Below are 15,692 nucleotides of genomic sequence, written 5' to 3' on the forward strand. Positions count from 1 at the left end.
GCCACGAAGGACAATTTAGCTTGGATGCTAGCTGAGGACACTGAGTTCCAAGCTGCCTTAGCAGGTTTTGATCGTAACATTTCAGTTAATCTCCCTAAGCACAAACTTTGGGCAGAAATTGGTAATTTGCCTTTAAGAACCATGACTAGATGCAGAAGTGAGCCAGTAAAAGGCCTCACAGTTTTTACAGATGCATCTGGGCGATCACAGAAAGCTGCAGTGACTTGGATAAATCCTGATACCGGACAATGGGAACAAAAAGTACAGACCATGAACCAATGCTCTGTGCAGGTTCTGGAACTGGCTGCCATTCGTATTGCCTTGGAAAAGTTTTCTGAACAACCTGTTAATATTGTCACTGATTCTTGTTATGCTGCAGGGCTAGTTTCACGTCTAGAATGTTCATTTCTTCGGGATGTTTCTAACCCTCATTTGTTGTTTGAAATGCGTTGTATTTGGTTCCTTGTCAATCACAGAAGGTTTGATTTTTATATAATGCACATCAGGTCTCACACTGACATGCCAGGGCCAATAGCTGAAGGGAACCGAGAAGCTGACAAAGCAGCAATGTTCAACACAGTACCTAGGACCCTTGAGCAAGCAAAATTGTCCCATTCATTTTTCCACCAGAATGCACGCTCTCTAAAGAGACAATTCAAAATTACTATCAATCAGGCCCGAGATATCATATTGACTTGTCCAGACTGTCAAAAAATTACCCCCATGCCATCTCAGGAAGGTGTTAACCCCAGAGGGTTAATATCCAATCAGATATGGCAAACAGATGTTACACACATCCCAGAATTTGGCCCCTTGAAATATGTACATGTAACTGTAGACACACATTCACAGTACATCACTGCTACAGCACACACAGGTGAGAAAGCCAAGGATGTAATAAGACACTGGCTAAGCTGTTTTGCTACCCTTGGCACTCCACAACAGATTAAGACCGATAACGGACCAGCATACGTCTCTGAAAAGGTAAGGAATTTCCTATCAGAATGGGGAATTTCACATATTACAGGAATTCCACACTCACCTACGGGACAAGCAATTGTAGAAAGGGCACACCGCACACTGAAAGAGATGCTAATAAAACAAAGAGGGGGGGAGAAGCTATACAGTCCGCAAGAACGTTTGTGGAAAGCCACATATGTTATCAATTTTTTAAATTGTGACAGTGCTGAAAGAAGCAGATATGAGAAGCAGCACAAATCTCAGGCGTTTGCCTCTCCCAGGCCATTAGTCATGGTAAAAGATTTGATCTCGGGACAATGGACAGGACCTTTAGATCTTCTGACTTGGGGGAGAGGTTACGCTTGTGTGGCAACAGGAAAAGAACTGAAGTGGATTCCCTCCAGGTGTGTAAAGCCCTATTTGGATACACAATCACAGCTGCAGGAACCAGATAACTCAGGAGTTTAAAAACAGTTATGTTATGTTTCAGTTTATATTAATGACCAATGTGGTGACAAGCAAACTGCAAATATTGGTGTGTGTATGTGTATGCGTGAATGATGACGGCCGTGGTGTGTGAGATGAGTGAATGAATAAGAGAGTTGTGTGACTGGAAAACATAAAAACACAGAATACCTCACAAGACCACATTACCTACACCACAAGGTCACCTTGAAAGAATTGAGTTTTGATATGCTTACCCTGTTTCTTGAATAAAGTTTGAAATCCCCAGTTATTAAAAAACCCTCAGATTAATAAAAGTTATAGTTTACACACAGTTGGGCTAAAGGCCCCAAGTTAATAAAATAATTATCCAAGTTGCACTACCCTATAGGAATATAAGGTTTTAAAAGGTTTATATTAGAGTTAAGAAGCTAAGCGAAGCAATGCGCTGGGTCGCTGCGAAGCTTGGTAGTTTACAATGTTCTGGTTGTTTGCACTGTTTTTTGCACTGCTTTTTGTGACTTCTTTAAGATATTAGAGAGAGGGGATATGTGGGAGGCGTGTCTGGATGCACAGGGGATGTGCCAGGGCGATGGGCCCGAGGGGACATGCGCAGTCACATATAACTCTATTGGCTGAAGAAGTCACATGGTACGCAGGGATTTAAGAGTGGGAATTTTGAATAAACTTCTCTTTGTCTCACCACCGCACGAGGAGCATCATTCATTCCTTGTTATACAAGGGTCGCCTGCTGCTGTTGGACATGAGCTTCCTCCGGGCATCAGGAAATGTCCAAGGAGGAAAAGGCAGTGAAAACTTTGGGACAGGTTTCCTAGATCAAACCCATGAATTCCTCTGAGCATCTACCCTCATCCCAAGTATCTGCAGTCACACATATATAGATTCTGGACTGTAGAAGACAGGCTTAGCATGACTTTAAGATGATTTCTTCTCAATTTTTTGATTTATTTTTCTACTGCCAGGTCTGAGAGGGGCATCGTGGAACCAAAGGAACCCTGAGACATTTCAGAATCCCACATGTGTTGGGTCTGTCTGAGCTGGAGTTCATTTTCTCACTGCAGGCGTCACAGTGCTGTGCTTTGCATTGGGAGCTACAAAGGGGTTAATCACACCAGTGCTTTGGCAACTGCTGAGCAGGGCTGGTGCAGCATCTGCATTGTCAGCTTCGTCCCCTGAATCGGGGGCAAGATCATGGGAGGCGATACAGACAGGTCAGTTGAGCCAAATGGACCAAAGGGACATTGCAGAATATATGGCGTCAGCTCAGCTACAAGAGCTCAGGAAAGGAACAGGAAAGGGGGAAAATCCATTTTTTTACAATACATGCCTTCTGAGCGGCTTCTCTGTGTGGTGAAGCCCTGCTTCCCATGAAGTGGCCAGGAAGTAGAGAGAAAATCTTTTTATTTCTCATCTATCGCACACCTAGGATGAATAACTATTATTCTCAACTATAACCCCAATCTGACTTTAATTACCTTCTATCTATATACTGTAACAACTTCCGCCATCTTCTTCATCCTTAACACAACCAATACCCTAAAACTATCCACTGTTATATCCACATGAACCAAAATTCCATCACTAACCACAATCCTTATGCTCACTCTCCTCTCCCTTGCAGGTCTTCCTCCCCTAACGGGATTCCTACCCAAATGGTTAATTATTCAAGAACTCACAAAACAAGAACTAACAGTAGTAACCACAGCTATTACCCTACTCTCTTTACTTGGACTTTTCTTCTACCTACGACTGGCCTACTGTGCAACCATCACACTACCCCCAAACTTCACTAACTACATAAAACAATGACAAACTAACAAACCAACTAGCACCCTAACCACAACCTTTACCTCCTTATCAGTTATACTCCTACCACTATCTCCCATAGTACTCGCAATCCCTTAGAAACTTAGGTTATTTAAACCGAAGGCCTTCAAAACCTTAAACAAGGGCTAATCCCTCTTAGTTTCTGTTAAGGTACACAGGATACTAACCTGCATCTCCTGAATGCAACTCAGATGCTTTAATTAAGCTAGAACCTCCCCCTACACAGATGGGCTTTGATCCCATAAAATTTTAGTTAACAGCTAAATGCCCCAACCAACAGGCTTCTGTCTACTAGATCCCGGCGCATGTTTAATGCACATCAATGAACTTGCAACTCAACATGAACTTCACTACAGAATCGATAAGAAGAGGAATCAAACCTCTGTAAAAAGGACTACAGCCTAACGCTTCTACACTCAGCCATCTTACCTATGACTTTCATCAACCGTTGACTATTCTCCACTAACCACAAAGATATCGGCACACTTTACCTTATTTTTGGCGCATGAGCTGGTATAATCGGCACAGCCCTTAGTCTCCTCATTCGAGCAGAACTAGGACAGCCAGGCACCCTTTTAGGTGATGACCAAATTTACAATGTAATCGTCACCGCACATGCCTTTGTTATAATTTTCTTTATAGTAATGCCTATTATAATCGGAGGGTTTGGTAACTGATTAGTACCATTAATAATTGGTGCCCCCAACAGAGCATTTCCACAAATAAATAACATGAGCTTCTGACTACTTCCTCCATCCTTCCTACTTCTTCTAGCATCTTCTACAGTAGAAGCCGGGGCCGGAACAGGATGAACAGTATACCCACCCCTAGCCGGAAATCTAGCCCACGCCGGTGCATCAGTAGACCTTGCCATCTTCTCCCTTCACCTGGCAGGTGTCTCATCCATCCTTGGGGCAATCAACTTTATCACCACAGCAATCAATATAAAACCACCTTCTCTCTCACAATACCAAACCCCTCTATTCGTTTGATCCGTCCTAATTACTGCAGTTCTACTTCTCCTCTCCCTACCAGTCCTCGCTGCTGGCATTACAATGCTTCTAACAGATCGAAACCTAAACACTACATTCTTTGACTCCGCAGGAGGCGGAGACCCAATTTTATATCAACACTTATTCTGGTTTTTTGGCCATCCAGAAGTCTACATCCTTATCCTACCAGGATTCGGAATTATTTCCCATGTTGTAGCCTACTACGCCGGTAAAAAAGAACCCTTTGGCTACATAGGCATAGTCTGAGCCATATTATCCATTGGTTTCTTGGGTTTTATCGTATGAGCTCACCACATATTTACAGTTGGAATGGACGTAGATACCCGAGCTTACTTCACATCCGCCACCATAATTATTGCAATCCCCACTGGCATTAAAGTCTTCAGCTGACTAGCAACCCTACACGGTGGAACAATCAAATGAGACCTGCCCATACTATGAGCCCTAGGCTTTATTTTCCTCTTCACCATTGGTGGACTAACAGGCATCGTTCTTGCCAACTCCTCCCTAGACATCGCCCTGCACGACACCTACTACGTAGTTGCACATTTCCACTATGTATTATCTATGGGGGCAGTATTCGCCATTTTAGCTGGCTTCACACATTGATTCCCACTGTTCACTGGCTACACCCTTCACTCTACATGAGCTAAAGCCCACTTTGGAGTAATATTCTTTGGGGTCAACCTAACATTCTTCCCACAACATTTCCTAGGCCTAGCTGGTATACCACGACGATACTCAGACTACCCAGATGCTTATACCCTATGAAACAACCCTATCCTCCATCGGCTCCCTCATCTCCATAGTAGCTGTAATTATACTAATGTTCATTATCTGAGAAGCCTTCGCATCCAAACGGAAAGTAGTGCAACCAGAACTTACCTCCACAAACATCGAATGAATTCACGGTTGCCCTCCTCCCTACCATACCTTTGAAGAACCAGCTTTTGTCCAAGTACAAGAAAGGAAGGAATCGAACCCTCATAAGCTGGTTTCAAGCCAACCACATCAAACCACTCATGCTTCTTTCTTATGGGTTGTTAGTAAAATCATTACATAGTCTTGTCAAGACTAAATCACAGGTGAAAACCCAGCACCTCCCATCCCAACTCCATGGCCAACCACTCTCAATTTGGTTTTCAAGACGCTTCATCCCCTATTATAGAAGAACTTATTGAATTTCACGACCACGCCCTAATAGTCGCACTAGCCATTTGTAGCCTAGTCCTGTATTTACTAGCTCTTATACTTATAGAAAAACTATCCTCCAACACCGCCGACGCACAAGAAGTAGAACTTGTCTGAACAATCTTACCTGCCATTGTCCTAATTATACTAGCCCTCCCATCCCTTCAAATCCTCTACATGATAGACGAAATCGATGAGCCTGACCTCACCCTCAAAGCTATTGGCCCCCAATGATACTGATCCTACGAATATACAGACTTTAAAGATTTATCTTTTGACTCTTACATTCTACCAACTATGGATCTACCACTCGGTCATTTCCGCCTCCTAGAAGTTGATAACCGCATTGTCATTCCAATAGAATCCCCGATTTGAATTATTGTCACAGCTGATGACGTTCTCCACTCCTGAGCTGTTCCTAGCCTTGGTGTAAAAACCGATGCAATTCCAGGACGACTGAACCAAACTTCCTTTATCACAACCCGTCCTGGAATCTTCTACGGTCAGTGCTCAGAAATCTGTGGAGCCAACCACAGCTTCATACCTATCGTAGTAGAATCAGCCCCTCTAACACACTTCGAAAACTGATCTTCACTTCTAACATCCTAATCATTAAGAAACTATGAACCAGCACTAGCCTTTTAAGCTAGAGAAAGAGGATTATTCACCCTCCTTAATGACATGCCCCAACTAAACCCCGCACCTTGACTTTTTATCATACTAACTTCATGATTCACTTTTTCTCTTATCCTTCAACCTAAACTCTTACTATTTACCCCAACTAACTCACCCTCCAACAAAACACTACCCACTATAAAAACCCATTTGTCGCAGGACAGAAATTGTGTGAACAGTTTCTGTTGCATTTCTGTGATTTCTCCCCTGGCATGGCTGGGTGCAGATAGTAAAAAATGCTGCGCCACTAATATGGCTGCAGGCCTTGTGCCAAGATGCCAAGGAGGAGTTTTCGGCAGGTGAATAAAGTTTTCTCATCTCCTATGACCACCTGTTGTGGTCCAATTAGAAGTGGACAGCAGAGTATGTTTTCCTTATGTAACCAATGTAGTGTGAACAAGAAGCTGAGCGTCATGAGCACTATATAATCTGTCTTTCTCCTAATAAATCCGACATTTTGCCTGATCACATTGGTCTAAGAGCAGTCTGTCCATACCCTTCCATCAAGAATTGGTGCCTGAAAAACAGGGACTCGAAGTTCGTCAGTTCTCTGGGACGTAAGGCGAGCAGGAGAGCCAAAGGAAGCAGCTGTTACAGGCAGCACTGTCCCCGGTGCTGTGAACAAATCCGTGCACGGTTAAAATTGGAACCTCGCTTTGGCCAAGCGAGCAGCTGGCAGGAGCATGGGGCCCACCCTCTCCAAAGATGAAGCAGCGGTGGAAAGGCTCTTGCAATCTATAGTCTTTCTAGGAGAGCCAAATCATGATGAAAAAGCCCTGAAAGGGTTGATTGACTGGGCGAGAGAGAAGAAGCTAATCCCGTCCGCTCAAGCTGCCTTTGAAGTATCTACGTGGAATACTATAAAAGAAAAATTATGGGATGAGATCTCTAAGGGATCAAAGGACCATAAAAAACACCCCGCAACTTGGCGTCTGGTAGTCGATTCACTGGAAAAGCATAATGCTATGAAGCGAGCATCTGCAGCAGCAAAGGCAGCAGTAAAAGCAACTTTCCAGGGAAACAGCGAGATCGCGGAGAAAAGGTGCGTAGAGCAGTTTGTTTTCGGGGAGGTTTCGGCGCCGGCGCCTGCGCCTGCAAAGACGCGCTCAGTAAAGGTTTTAAAAGCCGCGGGTTTGTCTCGGTACAGTAGCGCGCCAGTGCTGGCAGAAAAAGCGGAGCCCGCGGAGAGACACGCTGGCGCTCTGCCATCGGCACACCCTTCTACCGCGCCTGCGCTGCCAGCACTACCATCCCCTACTGAGCCTGCGCAGCCAGCAGCCCCTCCTTCAGCTGCACCTGCTGTGGGCACTGAGTCACCGACTGCTTTTGCACATGCGTCGCCCAGAACAGAGCTGCTAGGAGCCTTCGCGCCGCTAGGTGTCGCTGCACCGCTGCCGCCTGGAAGCACCATGTCGCCTGATTTTACGTCATCAAGAGCTGACGCCTCTGCACACGGAAGTCGCCCTCAGAGTTTTGCTACGGCAACCGGGTCTATTTTGAAAAAAAGCTGCTGCTACACCGATTGAAGCTGCCACGGGAGAAATTGCCAGCTTCGTACCAACACTCCAGCAAAGGAAGAAAGAAACACTGTATCGTGACAACGTGGATCGACAACTGCCACCACTCCCGTCATCCAGTTCATCCTCTGACGAGGAGAGCGCGGAAGATGAAAGCGACGAGATTGCTATGCTTGCAACAAAAGATCAAGTGAACAATTTGTTACGCTGTTTCGAAGAGCTCAAGTCTCATTTCACAGAGAGACAGTTTGCACCGCAGAATCCAGGTTTTTCCCAGGTTGCAGCTTTGCCTGCAGCACCAGCATTGCCTCCTCCAATCCCCTCTCCTGGGATGCCCGGGGTGGAAATTTCTGGTTTAGGGGTTCCAGCCTTGCCGGGTGGAGGGAGGAGGAAAGGGGGGATGAGAGTTAATCCAGCACAGAATTGGAAAAACATTATACAGGCTGCTGCCCCTGAAGGAGATTTTAAGCTCTTGGAATCTAGTGCCTTTCCTGTATTTATAGATAATGCAGGAAATAATTCCTGGGAAGCTGTAGATTGGAAGATCATAAAAGAGGCAAAGGCAGCTGTTTCACAATATGGTTTAAAAAGCAGTTATTCACAGTCAATAATACAACATCTTTTTTCTGCGCATTTGTTGACACCATATGATACTCGTATGATTATAAACACGTTGCTCTCTCCATCCCAACAGCTACAGTTTTTTAGCAAATGGAATGCCAACTGTGCAACGGCTGCAGCACAGCCTAGGCAACCAGGACATCCTCTCTACGGTGTTACCTCTGATGCACTCATGGGTCTTGGTCAGTATGAAAAAGCAGATGTACAAGCACAGTTTCCAGATGAGGTATTACAAACTAGTCAGGATTTAGCTTATAAGGCATTGCTTATAGTAAGAGATGCAAAGTCAGGACCCCCATGTACTTCAATCAAACAGGGGCCCAATGAGTCTTATAGTCAGTTCATAGATCGCCTGCACCAGTCACTAGATGCGGATCCAGATATGGATCAGACTTTAAAGGCAAGATTCCTGGACTTGTTGGCCTATGATAATGCCAATGATAAGACCAAGCAAGCTTTAAGCACAATGCCAAGGGGTGCTAGTACAGCTCAACTCCTAGAAACTGTGTCAAGGATGATTAAACAGGAGGACGCAGCCTATCTAGCTACTGCAGTGGGTGCGGTAGTAAAACCTCTAATGTCTAGGAGAGGAAGGAGTTTTAAGGGAAGAAGAGAAAAGGTGTGTTTTGCTTGTGGTCGGAGGGGACACGTCAGGACCCAGTGTCAGGCATTTCCTCTGCCAGGACCTGCTCGTCCTGCAATAACAGCAGGACCTCCTGTTACAGAAAAAGGTTCGAAGTGGTGTAGTAATTGTCAAATGGATAATCATAACACAAATGAATGCAAAAGGCAGGGAAACTTCAGGCGGAGCGCGATGCACTCTCGCGCGACGACAACAAATCGGGGTGCCTGGAACGCTGCCGTGCAGCCACCGCAGGAAGCGCCGGCGTGGACCTGGCAACAGCAGTAGACACTATGCTTGAGACTCAAGAAGTGTGCGTGATTGAGTCTACATTGCAGGGACCTTTAGGTAGAGGATTGAGTGCTCATTTGGTAGGACGTTCATCTTTGTCTCGTCAGGGAATTTTTGTGGTGCCAGCAGTCATAGATGCAGATTCTACGGCTGTAATCAAAATCATGGTATACACTCTAACACCACCAGTTTTCATTCCTGCTAACAGTAAAATAGCTCAGTTGGTGCCTTTTAAAGCAGAAGTGCCTAATGCAGAACTAGTAACACGGGGAGATGGAGGCTTTGGTTCAACAGGTTCCCCTGATGTGTTGTTAGCAGTGGATATAAAGCAGGAAAAACCCGAGGAAAACGTAATTCTACGGCATCCTAATGGACAGTCCAGCACTATGACTATGCTTCTTGATACGGGAGCTGATATTTCCATCATTCCCAGGCATAAATGGCCTCAAGCATGGCCTGTGGAAATGGCACCCACAGGAGTTAAGGGTGTAGGTGGTGTACAGCAGACATGGATTAGCAAAGATGTAATAACTTTTCAGTTCTCTGATGGGGCAGTAGTGGGAACTCGTCCTTATGTGTTGTCTTTACCAGTAGGCCTGATAGGTCGAGATCTGTTGGGGCAAATGGGAGCACGTCTGGTTACTTCTCCTTTTCAGATGCGGCCATTGATAAGCAGCCAACCTTAAAACTGCGATGGAAAACAGAAAAACCAGTATGGGTAGATCAGTGGCCGCTAAAAGAGGAGAGGCTGCAAATAGTACAACAATTAGTTCAAGAGCAATTGGACGCAGGACATATTGTTCCATCTACAAGTCCATGGAACACTCCCATATTTGCTATTCCAAAAAAATCAGGGAAATGGAGATTATTACATGATCTGCGAGCTGTCAACGCAGTCATGGAGGATATGGGGGCTTTACAGCCTGGTCTACCTTCTCCTATGATGATCCCCCATGATTGGTCATACTGGTAATAGATTTAAAAGATTGTTTTTTCACAATCCTTTTGCATCCAGACGATGCTGTCAGATTTGCCTTCACAGTGCCTTCGATTAACAAAGCAGGACCAGCACAGCGTTTTCATTGGGTAACTCTTCCCCAGGGGATGAAAAACTCACCCACCTTGTGTCAGATCTATGTTGCATGGGTCTTGCAGTCATTTTGGACTCAGCACCCTGACTTATTAGTGTATCATTACATGGATGATGTTCTGATAGCAGGAAAAAATCTGAATGTGCCAATGCTGTTACAGCAATTAGAACAAGAGTTGAGTCATCGAGGCCTACAGATTGCCCCTGAAAAGATTCAGAAGCAGGAACCATGGCAATACCTTGGTTGGACCATCACAAAGGGAATAGTGAGACCACAGAAGCTAGTTATTAACACTGCCATAAAAACCCTGACTGATGTACAGAAGCTGATGGGTGATATACAGTGGGTCAGACCTGTGTGTGGAATAACCAATGATGATCTAGCTCCTCTGATGCCTTTGCTAGGGTCAGTTGCTCAGGCAGGACTTCGTAGAGAATTGTCAGAAGATCAAAAGACAGCTATAGTTAAGATCTCTGAAAAGATAACTGCAGGATATGCCTGTCGAATTGTACTGGACCAGCCAGTGCAGTACCTGATTGTTAATTCTGGAGAAGGTAAAAAGCATCCATTGGGTATCATCTGTCAAATCGCAACCAGCATAAGAATTTTGGAATGGGTATTTTTACCATATCAGCCCAAAAAGACAATCATGACACGACCTGAATTGTTTGCACAACTTGTCATAAAAGGGCGACGGAGAATTTGTGATCTAATTGGCAAAGATCCATCTGTAATATTTGTACCAGTCGCCCAGAACTATTTGGAGTGGTTGCTTGAGAAATCAGAACCATTCCAAATAGCCATGGCAGATTTTGAAGGTCTGCTCACAAATCATTATCCCTCAGACAAATTGTTGCCTTTATTGCAACATCAGACAATTGAACAGCTCATGTTGCGATCAGATGATCCAGTTGATGGGATTACTGTTTTTACAGATGCTGGAAGAAAATCTCAGCGTGCAGCAATTACTTGGCAGGAAGGATCAGAGTGGAAGCATAAACTGCTTCCAGGTGTTTCAGGTGACACACTGCAAACCCTTGAACTGAGAGGTGTAGTGTGGGCCTTGAACTTCTGGAAGGGAGAACCTGTTAATGTAGTTTCCGATTCACTTTATGTAGTAGGTACAGTACAACGAATCGAACGGGCAATGGTCAAAACCCTGAAAAATAAGATCCTAGCAGCACTCATGACACAGTTGCTGCATTTGCTAGATCAGCGCACACAGCCCTATTTTATCACTCACATTAGAAGCCATCAGAAGCTAGACGGTGGTTTAGCAATTGGAAATGATAGAGCAGATAAATTAGTAGCACCTGCATGGACTGGTCCTGCAGTAAATAAGTTTCAGCAAGCAGTTCTGTCTCATGAATTTTTTCACCAGTCTGCAGATGTATTAGCCAGGCAGTTTGGGCTCACTTCCTCAGATGCACGAGGGATTGTACAGGCCTGTTCAGCCTGTCACAAGAACGGGCTGGGCATTGGCTTGGGAGTCAATCCTCGGGGGCTACAAGCATTGCAGCTTTGGCAAATGGATGTCACTCATGTTGCTGAGTTCGGGAGATTGAAGTATGTGCATGTATGCATTGATACCTTTTCTCATGCCATGTGGGCCTCTGCCCAGACTGGGGAAGGTGCCAAATGTGTCATTCGTCATATGCATGCACGCATAGCAGCCCTTGGGATCCCCACAGAACTTAAAACTGATAATGGATCTGGTTATACCTCACAACGTTTCCAAAGGTTCTGTATGAATTGGGGTATTTCTCATGTTACTGGTATAGCTCACTCTCCTACAGGTCAAGCTATTATTGAACGAGCTCACGGAGTTCTGAAAACACTTTTGCAAGAACAGAAGGGGGGAGAAGAGCTAGCCAGTCCACATGACTGACTTGCAAAAGTGTTACATGTGCTGAATTTCTTGCGGTTGACAGGCAATAGAACAGACCCTCACATTGTTATTCATAACACTTCCTTGCAGTCGGGTCTGATAAGTCAACAAGCAATAATCAAGGTGCAATATAAGGATCCACAGACAGGGGAATGGAAAGGGCCTGCAGAAGTGAAGATGACTGTGTTGCAAAGCAGTTTAAATTTAGTAGTAGAATGGCTAAGGCTTAAGTAAAAGGGTAGGCCTAGAAAGCAACACATTACAGTAGTGAGTTAAGCAGCAGCCTTGTTCGTGGGAATAGAATGTACTGAAGAAGTAGAAACAATAATCAAAAGATGTAGTCAAGCATGTACGTAACGATTTGTACCTTAGATGTGGTAAGGGTCTGTTAAACAGTTCTAGGGGGGTAAGGCAACTTAAGCAGATTTATGATTAGAGTAGATGATTGTTAATTGTTATAAACTACTGCACCTGGGTTGCTATAGAAACTGTAATTGTTTTAGCCGTGAGAATACATGTAAACTTGTTTGTGTATAAAAGTTGAACTGAGAACGAGGGTCGTCGGAATCCTGACTTGGGGCGTTAGCCCGCAGGTTCCCGGGGCCCCGAATAAAGCACCCATAAACCGGCACTCTGTTGGTTTGTGTCTCTGTTTACGGGCAACAGTTTTGGCGACACCAGATGGAACTCCGGGGGTAGCTGGGCGGCTCACGAGCTGATCTACTCCATGCCGGCAACCAGGTGATTTCTGGGGAGACATCGACCCGTGCCCGACCCGCGCCCGCCGGACAACCCTCTAGGTAAGCCCGAAGGTGCTTTATTCTTTTAGGTTTGTTGGTTGGGAGCCTGCCTATAAGACGGGATAGTGAGTGTCCCGCTGGGTTGGGCTAAAGGTACCTTGGTTGGGAAGCCTAGGCGCTGGTCGTAAGACGCGGCGAAAGCTGCGCAGTACCAGCACTCGCCTCTCAGAGGGAGAATCGGCGAGTTTGTTTTGGTTTTGGTTTTGTTCTGGTTTATATTGTTGTGTTATCGTGCTGGTCGTTAAAAGTATTGTTTTGTGTTGTTGTGTTATTGTGAATTTGATGAATTTAGATTGTGGTGTGTGTGTGAGCAAGTAGCAAGCATGATGTCATTTAAAACCTTTAGAGCACTATCCTGCACAGAAAAAGATATCCCTAGCGATTCTCCGCTTGGTTGCTTATTAAAACATTGGAAGGAAGGAAATTTTGGACAAGAGTTAAGCAAGAAACAGTTGATTGATTATTGTAATAATGTATGGCCTCAATATGAAACAGGAGGAATGCTGTGGCCCAGAAATGGATCACTGACTTTGGAAATTATAACCCCTTTGATGCGATATTTACGAGAGAATGAGAAGTGGGATGAAATACCATATCTGGATTTGTTTTATTATTTAGAACAAAACACTGAATGGCAAAAGGAATGTGGTATCTTAGTGTTGAAAGAACTGGAACTGGAGGATGATAAATGTAAGAAATGTCAAGAGCGGAGTATAAAGATATTGAAAGGATTGGATGATAAACATGAGCAGAAAATACGGTTTTCAGAACCAGAGGAGGATGTGTCTTTGTTAGTCTCCCCCGGAGTAACTCCAAGTGCGCCCCCGAGAAATAGTCTCCCTTCACGTGCAAGGGCACAATCACACACCATGCCCCCGTTAGAATCATCCTCGGATGAGGAAGAAACAGGGGGGTGGGAATGTGACAGAACTCCTCTAGCAGAACGGACTCGGAGAGGGCGAAGGGAGAGGGAAAGAAGACGGGGAGGGGGGAGGGAGACAGACGTTTCGCTCTCACCCCCTAGATTGATGGCTCCCTTGCGAGAAGCGGTTGGAGCAGGCAGGGGAAAAATCATGATAAAAGTTCCTTTTTCGCCTAATGATTTACTAATTTGGAAACAGTCAGCTGGGACATATAGAGAAAATCCTGAGCGGGTGGCTCGTGTTATAAAAATGGTTATAAAAACACAAGACCCGGACTGGAATGATTTACAGGTATTAATAGATACAATTTTAGATTCAACAGAAAAAGAAATGGTATTAAAGGTGATGGTGGAGAGAGCAAAGGAAAGGATTCGTACCCTGCCTCGGGCAGCGCGGGGGACGGTAAATGATTTTGTACCGCGGGAGGATCCCGATTGGGACGCTAATAACCCCGCAGATTATAAAAAGTTAAAAATTTACCAGGAATTATTGGTAGAGGGAATACGATGTGGCATTCCAAAAACGTTGAATTGGTCTAAGTTATATTCAGTAATGCAAGATAAGACTGAGTCCCCTTCTGCCTTTTTAGAAAGGCTAAAGGAAACAGCTAGGAGGTATACAGATTTAGATGTGGAAGACGAGTCTGGAAAATTACAATTAGCATTGATCTTTATGGGACAATCACAAGAATATATTAGAAAGAAATTTCAAAAACTGGAAGGGAGAGAAACAAGAGATTTAGAGAAATTGTTAGAAGTGGCTTTGAAAGCATATAACAATCGGGAAAAGGAAAGTACTAAGAAACAACAAGCGAGCTTGTTGGCGCTTTTACAAGCTTCAGGAGAGAACAATGGGGCCGGTGGCCATAGAGGAAGAAGTCGTGGTAATAGGGGAAGGGGAGGAATGGGTAGAGGATTTAACAATCAGTCGGGATTTGGAAATCAATATGGGGGAGGACGTGGTAGAATAGGACCAAATCAGTGTGCTCTTTGTAAAGGACAAGGACATTGGAAAAACGAATGCCCATTAAATGCTGGAAATGGAATGAATCCTTGGAATCCTCAAAGCTTTGTGAATCCACAAAACCCTGTTGGTATGGGCACGCCACAGGGTGTCGCCCAAGCATTTATGTTAGGGAGTTGTGGAAGACAGAGTCGGCTAGATTCAGACTTAAAAGTTGTTTTGGAAGTAGAGGGGGAGCCGACGGAATTTAGAATAGATACTGGAGCTAGTTTTTCGGCAATGAATAAATTGATGGGGCCATTAAGTGATTTAACCGTACAAGTAGTGGGAGTTTCAGGACAGATAGAGGAAAGAACATTTCTGCGACCTCTAGATATCAAATTTAAGGGAAGAGAATTAGATCATCAATTTCTGTACATGCCTAACAGTCCTGAATGTTTATTAGGAAGGGATTTGCTTTCAGCCTTGCAAGCTAAAATTATATTTGAAAAAGGGAGAGTCAAGATAGAAATTCCAGAAGAAAATTTAGCAAAAATTTTTGTTGTGAAAGAAGTGGAAAAGGAAGAAATACCCCAAGAGATTGAACAGGCTGTTGTACCCTGGGTGTGGGAGACCGGGGTTCCTGGGAAATCTAAAGCAGCCACCCCAGTTAGAATAGAATTAAAAGAAGGAGCACAACCTGTCAGAGTTAGGCAATACCCAATTAGTTTAGAAGCAAGAAAGGGAATAGCCCCTATGATTTCACAGTTCCTAACTCTAGGAATATTACAAGAATGTGAATCAGAATTTAACACCCCCATATTTCCGATAAAAAAACCAAATGGAAAATATAGATTAGTACAAGA

This window comes from Manacus vitellinus, unplaced genomic scaffold (assembly GCF_001715985.3).
Source record: "Manacus vitellinus isolate BGI_N305 unplaced genomic scaffold, ASM171598v3 ctg7180002434588_pilon, whole genome shotgun sequence".
NCBI classification, from domain to species: Eukaryota; Metazoa; Chordata; class Aves; order Passeriformes; family Pipridae; genus Manacus; species Manacus vitellinus.